A 9,768-nucleotide genomic window follows, 5' to 3' on the forward strand; every position below is an offset into this window, starting at 1 on the left:
TATTTTCTAATCCAAAAATACAATAATGAAGAAAGTGGTCTTGAGATTAAAATGCAAACAATATAAATTTAACCATACAAATACCTTTAAGTGTAGTAGAATGAGACCCATAACTGGAATATTCTGATAGGAAAGTATGATTTATGAAGATAAACAATTGAACAGGAAAGAAGAATAGAGCCATCCAAAGAGTTCTTTTGTAGTTAATACAAATTTTTTCTATACGCTGTTTGGAAAGTGAAATATGATTTAAATGTAGACTGTCATGCAATAGTTTAAGAAATAGTGAGCATTAAGCTGTATTAAGTGGAGCCATGGTTTAAGGATAAAGGGGATATGATCATTCTTTTCTGTCCTCATTGGATCATATTCACTTTAGTTTTATGTATGTGTTTAATGTTTTGTTTGCACTTAGTACATGGAGGAAGCCAACTTTGTAAAGAGATGCAGAATAATGCCATCTGAGAAATGTCATCTCCATAATGGCAGGCATCAGGATTGTCTTGCTCACTTCTGTATCATAGATCTCTAGCACAATGTCTGATATATAGTAGAAGAAAAATAAATATGTGTTAAGTGAATAAAATGTTGGAAAAATGATGAAAGTGAACACAGCAACTGTGTTAAATATTTGGGGTCATAAGGAAGAAGAATCCTGGCTTTGGAATTTTTTAACTAATAGAATTTTGACCACAGGATGGAAATAACCAGATGCAAAGTGTTTTTCAGTAACAAAGTGGGTTGTCATTTTCTGTAATTGATTCAGAGTAGGTTTGAAGACTAATTCTTTTGGTTACTGTGGAAGGCATTCAAAATATAGTCCGTGATGAAAAGTGTTGGAAAAATGATTTTGGAGTCTTGCTAAACCTTTATAATCTGTAATACTATGTTATCTTTTTTTTTTTTGATGTTTTCTAATTGCACAAGTATTAATAAAACCCTGCTGACAAAATTAATTGAGATTTAAGCTGTTGTTAAGTGCTGAAACTTTGCATAGTGATAATCAAAGACTGTCAGCTATTTCAAAGTTACAGCTTAAAAATAAAATGACAATAAAAACAATACACTCAATACATTATTAAAATTCATTTATTGTACTCATTGACTGTAATTAAGAAATCTTACAAAATAATATGAATAATGTGGTTAAATCATGGGGCCTACTAAGATTGTACTTCATCTGAAAATCATGTATCACACCATTCTTGTTTTCCTGTGCCAGCCTAAGGAATCACAGACCCCTGGCATTGCTTTCCATAGTATTTCTTATACTATTGCTTGTATTTGTGAGAACAACACTTAGCAGAAAACTGTTTTTTCCATTATGGAACAGATTTGACTTACTACTATTTCACAGTGCTGTCTCTTTCTTGAGTTGTTTTGTAACTTTTAACTTCGTTTTTAGCTGAAGATGATATTTCTGTTGAGACCATTATAACAAGAAGAAGACTGAGGCTCAGAGATCTGGAGGAAGACCCCTTCAAGACCCCGAGGGAAGACGTGGGTAAGTATCTGGCTGATTCCAGGAACCAAAAGGACAGGGTGACTGAAGAGTAGTAAGTAAGGGACAAAAGAGTAGGAAATGAGATGGAAGAGGTGTTCAGAGGCCTTCGAGGCTAAGGGTGATGGGAAAACATTAGAGAGTTTACAGCAGGGAGCGGGGGTGATCTGAGTTCTGTTTTTAAAAGGTCGCTATGACTGCTTTGTAGAGGATGGATAACAGAGACAAAAGTGAGAAGCAGGTAGAGGTTATTCCATTATTTTAGGCAAAAGCCATTAATGGCTTGGAGTAGGGTATAAATGGTGAAAATAGAATCTGACAGACTCTATATACATGTGCGATTTGAAGACAATCCAAGCTGATGAGGTATTCAACTGGAAAAGGCAGGAAAGAGAAAAAGGGCCAATGATAGCTCCTAGAGTTTTTCCTTGCTCAACTAGATGAATCATTATTGCCATTTACAGAGATGAAAAGTTCTGGAAGAGAAACAGATTTGGAATAAGGAAGGGGAAAATCAAGTGTTTTTGTTTTGTTTTGTTTTGTTTTTGAGGAAGATTAGCCCGAGTTAACATCTGCTGCCAATCCTCCTCTTTGCGAGGGAGACTGGCCCTGAGCTAACATCCGTGCCCATCTTCCTCTTCAAGTGCTTGTTTTGGATGTGTTAATTTTTGGATGCTTATTATACATCAGACTATAGATGTCAAGTATGTAGATGAATACACAAGTCTGGAGCGTAAGAAACAGGTTGTAAAATCTCCTTTCCAAGTGGAATATCCATGCCGGCCTGGAGAGGTTATCAGAATTCTTTGTGAGGCTTTTTAAAATTATGGTCCCCAAACCTCTCATAGTTTTTCAAAGAAATTATATTCTTCTTCTTCAATTTAGCACTTCTTCACGTAAAGAGAGACATTTTAGGGATGATTTGTATTTGTCTTGTGAACTTTATGGAAGCAGAAGTTTCTAAAACTCAGAGGTCAATAATAAGAATAAAATGAAGGCTGTGCACTTGTATCTTGATTCAGAGTTTGAGATTTTTCTCTCTGCTCCTTCATATATCCTGAGATATTAATCTCGACTCTTGTTATGAATATTGAATTATGTGGTCAGAAAACAGTGGAGGTCCTTTAAATGTATTTTAGCCTTGACAACGAGAGCCTATCCTCATTTTTCTTCTCAAGCACATTCTTCCTTTGCCTATTTTCTTTCTCTTTTGTACCATCGCTTTTTTTCTGAATTTCCGTCTGGAGCATTCTTGCCTTTATGATCCCATGTTCTGTTCTGTTTCAGCTCAGGCAAATGAAAAACAAAAGCAATTTTGTCAAAATCTCTCTAAGAACCCATTTCTCTGTTCCTATTTTTACAGCAAAATTCTAAGGATTAATTGTCTAGACAACTCATTAGTTTCTACTTGCTCTGCAAAAATTACTAATCTCCACCATGGTCCACAAAAGCTGTGCATTCAAGTCCATCAATGACCCACATATTTCCAACCAAAAAGAAACGTTTCTATCCTAATCTCATTGGATTGCTCAGTAGCGCTTTATAGATTTGTCCATTCCACCTTTTATAAATTTCTTCTTAACTTTTCATACTAACTTTCATGACAATATGCAGTCCTGGGTTTCTCCATAATTTATTGGCCATTTATTCTCAATATTCTTTGCTGATTTAAAGAATTATGTCCTAGGTCATTATCTTTTCACTTTATATGCACTGCTCACCGAATCTTAAAGCCATCTGTTTGTTGATTACTTTCAAAATTATCTTTCTTTCTGAAAAATAGAAATGGCTAGCAATAGGATGTATTGGAGTACATGAGGAAGCCATTTGGTGTAAACCTAATTCGGTCTGACCTTGTTTTTCCAAAAGGGCCTGACCGAGGCCATTGAGCATGCATTGTATATCTGCTTTAGACATTCCCAATGGCAAGAACTAAGGCCCTTGAGATAAAGGTGCAACTTCCCTCCCCCTCCCAATGTTGGCATTTCCTTAAAGATTAAGCATCTTTCCTTAGGCTAGGAACTGATTGCTGTGTTCACCTGTGACCACCCAGCTTGAGACAATAGACTTTCTTCCTGCTGCACCCACCGAGATAGCAGACCAACCCTGCTGTATCCATCAAACGCTGTGCCGACAGCACAATCTTGTGACTATTGTAAGAGGGACATTTCAATCATATGTGAAACATCCTCTTTGAGGATATATAACCACCCTGTATACCCCCGCTTCTTTGGAGTGCTCCGTTCCTTTGTGGAAGGACTCTCCTGGGCCATGGTCCTCACATTTTAGCTCAGAATAAACTCTCCCAAATTTTCATTTATAGATTGGTTATGGATAATTTTCATCAACATTTCTCTCTCTCTTTTTTTTCTTTTAAAGTTTGGCACCTGAGCTAACAACTGTTGCCAATCTTCTTTTTTTTTCTTCTGCTTTATCTCCCCAAATCCCCCTGTACATACTTGTATATCTTAGTTGCAGGTCCTTCTAGCTGTGGCATGTGGGATGCAGCCTCAACGTGGCCTGATGAGTGGTGCCATGTCTGTGCCCAGGATCCAAACTGGCAAAACCCTGGGCCGCCTCAGCAGAGAGCACGAACTTAACCTCTCGGCCATGAGGCTGACCCTTTTTTTTTCTTGTTAGGTGCTTTATTTTTTTTTTATTTGGCTTTTAAAAAGAAATTATTCAGTTTATTCAAACTAATAAAAACCAAGTTCACCCATTTCTCCCACCCCACCACCTACCTCCTCTTGCTCAAGCTAAAACAATTCCTCTGAACCTCAGACTTGTATATTCAAATTTCTACTTAACATTTCCACTTAATCATGTCATATTTGTTGTGTGCAAAATGGAAGTCTTGATTCTCTTTTTCCCCAAAACCTGTTACTCATTTAGTAAATGACATCATTGTCCACCAAGTTACTAAAGCCAGAAATTTAGGCATTATGCTCCACTTACTACTTTTCCTTACCTCCCTTAGCCAATTTGGGTAAATCTTGTTCATTCTATCTCTAAAATGGATCTGATGTCCATCTGCTTTCCCTCATTCCCACTCCTTCAACCCTATTAAAGCCACCATCATTTCTTAAGTGGTTATTTCAATGACTTCTTAAATGATCCCTGTGTTCCCACTCTTGCCTCTCTAAAATCTACTTAAAATATGGGAGCCAGAGTGCTCTTTAAGAAGAAAAGAACTGATCATATCATTCTGCTGCATGGCTTCTCAATGACCAAGAAGGCCCAGAGAATCTAAACTCTCCCTTCTTTCCATCCTAATCTTATGCCAATGCCTCCTTCACGTAGTCCACTCCCTTCCGCTTTGGCTTTCCATTTCTTAAAATATGCCAAGTGTCTTCCTGCTTAAGGGTTTTACTGTTTCCTCTTTTTGGAATGTTCAATCCCAGCCCCTTGCTTGTCTATTTTATTCATCCATTCAAACAAAAATCATCACCTCATTGACTTTTCTGATCACCCTATCTAAACAAGGCCTCTATTCATATTCTCTATCTCAACATGCTGTTTCTTTCTTTTATGACATGGCCATTAGAAATTCTGAACTTCAGAGATCATATCTGCCTTGTTCACCTTTATCTGCAATGGTGTCTTGCAGTATGCTCTGGACTGAATGTTTGTGTCACTCCGAAATTCATATGTTGAAAACTAAACCCCAATGTGATGGTATTTGGAGGTGGGGCCTTTAGGAGGTACTTAGGTCATGAGAGTAGAACTCTCATAAATGAGATTAATGACCTTAGAAGAAAATGTAAGAGAGAGCCAGCCCTGATGGCCTAGCAGTTAAAGTTCAATACACTCTGCTTCTGCAGCCCAGGTCCATTACCCTGGCATGGAACCACACCACTAGTCTGTCAGTAGCCATGCTGTGGCAGAGGCTCACGTAGAAGAACTAGAAGGACTTACAATTATGCACTGGGGCTTTGGGGAGGGAAAAAAGAAAAAGAAAAGAAAAGAGAGAGATAGTTTCTTTCTCCACTTTCTTCCATGTGAGGATACAAGAAGATTCCTGTCTGGAAACCAGGAAGTAAGTCACTGTACAGTACATCTGCCAATCAGCTTGTATATAAACCTTGTATGCCTACTATGTGGATTTGCTGCTCTCCTTAAAACTCTATTGTTCACCCTTCCCTGCCCTGTTCTGTGCTCAAGGAGGCTTCCTCCTACATATGGCGTCACTCAGGCTCTCTTGATTTCTGGCCTCTGATTGGGTTTGGTCAGTGGTATCACAGGAAATCAGAGGAGAGAAATTAGGAGGTATTTATCAATCTTAAGGATCCCTGTCCTTGCCTTGCCTCAATGTGGGCAATGCCAGTATTCTATGGTTGGAATTCTTGTTGGACAGCTCTGCTTCTGATACTTCAAACTCTCTGTGAGGCTTCAAGAGCATCATTCCCACCCTTTTCCCAGGAGGCCTGTCATTAACACTCCAATATACAACCATATCTTGCTGTGTCTCTTAATCCAGGTCACACCTGTGTAAAGAGTCCCCTCATAAAAATCTGTTAAATTAAAAACGGAGTTTCCTGACAGTATCCTGACTATTACTCTAGTGTGTGCAAATCAATGGCCTAAGCATCATTAGTCATCAAAACATCCAAGGACAAAATAATTCTGCCTAGTTCTACCATCATGTAAAACTTTTCATTTAGCTGTGTACAGATGTATTCTCAGTGATTCAACTCTGTCAGTGTCACAGTTTTATAAAGCAGATAGAAATAGGAAGCAATTTACTTTGCCGTTACAATGCTCCATTGCCACCAGGAAAACGGAACTGTGCTAAACTCAGAATGCTATCTTTCATTGTTCACTTCTGAAAGAATGTTTCCATAATTCTTCTGAAAGCAAAATATATTTCTGTTGAATTAATGTCAGGGATTGAGTGGTAGCGATTCACTTTGTCCCACACAATTTTGGAGAAGATGGGTAAAAAAGGAAGAAAAAACAATTGCTTTCGTATAAGCACTTGTGACTTAAAGTACAAATGTCAGGCACAAAAAGTTACAAAAATATATTTATAAGAAACAAGAGGATTTTAGAATGCTGCTGTCCGTTGTTTCCATTTAAACTAGCCCTGGATTTTGGTAGATATAAAAGGCAACATTATTTGTTTGAACAGTGTATAGAGACAGAGAGAGAGCGAGAGAGAGATACCGATATACGTCTACACACAAAACCACACATATATACACATATACCCTGTCTTTTACATATAACTTTTGAATTTTAGCATTATAAAATATCTTCTCTTTATTACCAATATTTGGAGAAAAGATACAGAGATTCTTTTGAAAAAGATGCATACATCACACTCTCTGCTTGATAGGTACAAGCAGCAGGAAGAACCTGAGGACATATAATTTCTAAAATCTAGGTTATTTGAAAAATAAGTATATTAAAATTTTGACCACAAAAATGAGGATAACAAGGCAATTACAGATAAGGGAAACTTCTTTGGAGGTTAGGTAGAACAGACATCTCATTGGACTTGATTTCTATAGAGTAGATGGAATAAAATAATTTTATTTAGATATGTGTTATCCTAATATCCCAACTTCTTCCTTAAGCTATTGTGAGAGCCCTAATGCTCCCTCTCTAGCATTAATATCATGAAATTTCATTTATTTGGCATATACTTATTAAGAGCCCAAAGTACACTCATAGATTCTGAGATCAGTTTGGAGAAATTGATGTCTGCATGGATCCCTCCTAAGGAAGTTTCAGACTGATAGGGAGTTTATCAGCTAGGGTTGTCCAGAAAAGCAGAACCAGTAGGAGATAGATAGATAGATAGATAGACAGATATATGGACAGACAGATAAGTTTCAGGGAACTGGCTTATGCAGCCGTGAGGACTGGCAAGTCTGAAACCTGTAGTGCAGGTTGGGAGGTTGTAACTGCCAGGCAGGAGCTATTGCTGTGGCCTTAAGACAGAATCTCTTCTTCCCACAGAAGACCTCAGCTTTGTTCTTAAGGACTTTCATTTGATTGGTTGAGGCCCATCCACATTATCAAGGAAAAGTCTCCTTTACTTAAAGTCAACTGATTGTAGATGGTAACCATGTGTACAAAATACTCTCACAGTGACACCTGGATTCATGTTTTATTGAATAACTGGGGACTATCACCCAGCCAAGTTTATGCATAAAACTATTACAGGAGTAAAAACTCTGGTGTAATGATAACTTATATTTGGATAGTAATTTAAAATCAATTTAAAAGCCATTATCATGATTGATCTTTGCAACAGGGTTTTGACAGAGATTTTAATGTTAACAGCTCAAGTTTTTACCTGAGACATATGGACTTAAAGTAGAATGTACAGACCAATTAGGATGCAAGACAATCTATGGGAAAAAAGGTTTAAAAATTATAAATGTCTCAGGGAAATCATCAGACAATCAGTAAAAACAATTTAAATTATTGCAACTCATTTGTAAACATTTTAAAGGAATCGGCAAGGCTGAAGGCATTGGTTCTCAGGTCAGAAAGACCTGATTCTACTTATTTGTTTATTCCTTCATTCATTCCTTCATTTTATTTGGCCTTCCTGGGCTCAAATTTCTCATCTGCATATAAAAGTGGAGTTACCTCATAAGGCTGTTAAAAGGAAAAATTAAGGAACTGCATATAATGTACTGAATGCAGAGCTGGACATACGTTAAACACACAATATTGTCATTGTGGTTACTCTTATTATATTAATCCATAAGATGAATTCTTTAGTAGGTCTAACCCTTCTATATAGTGAGGATTTTGTTTGCAAGTACTATTTAGGATCCTCCCAAGCTGCTAGATATATCCCCCCCCCCCCCAATCTTTTGTTTTAAACTAATGGTGAGGCAGTAACCCCTTTGCACCTAGAATGTTTTCTATGGTTGAACTTTATGCGTAATATAAAGCATCACTAATTCGGTTGTAGTTTTACCTCTTAATTCCTAATGAACAAGTGATTGGGAGAATTCTTAGCCAGAATTTGTTAAAGGAAATATATCTACCCTGTTCCAGAATCGATCCAATTCCTTTTTCTGCATTAACTGATCCTCTTGTTTTGATCCAGAGAATTTTGAAGTCATATTATTCCACTGTAAGGTCAATTCTTTGGTTCTTATCTTTTAACATCAGTTGCAGAAATTCATGCTTCTTCATCAATGTATTTCTTCTTAGCAGTAACTAATTCATAGACTTCTGCAGTGTTGAAATATAGGAATGGGTTGAATTTCCTTTAATTCATTGCTAAGTGCTGTCTTCAACTATTTATTGTCCCAGAAATGACTTGTCTCTGAGATTTTTCACGCTTTTTCAGCACTCCTCCCTTACTCCGAAAAGAAACCAGAGTTCATTCTCAATTATCATCTCTGGTCAAGGTTTAAAGCAGATCTTATGAAAGCTACATTAACCTTTGCAACTGAGTAAAAACCAAATGGTAAAAGTGGTTATTTTTTCTTTGACCTTTCTTTGGTCTCTTGCTATAGATTCAAAATATAACCCTTTAAAAATGTAACTAAGAGTGTGTACCTGAAGTACATTAAAATGACAGGAAGAAAAGCATATGGCCTAAAATAAGTTTTTTCAATCTTCTTAAAAAATAAGAAAATAAAAGTTTAAGGACAAAGTAGGAAAAATTGATATATTAGATATGATGAATACATTATTCATTTGTATTGGCAAAATACAAATTGATATAAATAGAAAACAACAATGAGAGAACCTCTTGAAAAACAATATTTTGTTAAAGAATATAAATAAACTTTTATACATGAGAAATTATCAGTGTATAATAATAAACAGAAAAAATGTTAAACTCACTTGTAGTGAAAACATAAAATTAAATAATATTAAAATACTATATTCTGCCTATTAGAAAGATTTGTAGGAATTTATAATTCCAAAAAGACTAGAGAAAAGAAAACTATAAGAATATTTATCACAATATGATTTACAATAGTACGAAATAAGAAACAATCTAAGTTTCCTCAAATGTGAAACCGCATAGGTAAATGGCATTCCATACAACTATTCAAAGTTACATGGTAGAATACTATTTTGTGACTGGAAAAGACAAGTTTGGAAAGCAAGCCCAACAGTAGATTGTGTGGCAATTACAGCATGTGTATTTATGCAAAAATATAAAAAATGTTTTACTCAGGAACATAGAATTATGGGTGAAATTTTTCTGTGTAAACAGATTTCTTTTCCAATAAATATGAACTGGTTTCCTATTAAATGATACTAGATTATGAAAATGAATAAAAATA

The sequence above is a fragment of the Equus asinus genome, chromosome 24 (genome assembly GCF_041296235.1).
Source record: "Equus asinus isolate D_3611 breed Donkey chromosome 24, EquAss-T2T_v2, whole genome shotgun sequence".
Classification (NCBI taxonomy): Eukaryota; Metazoa; Chordata; class Mammalia; order Perissodactyla; family Equidae; genus Equus; species Equus asinus.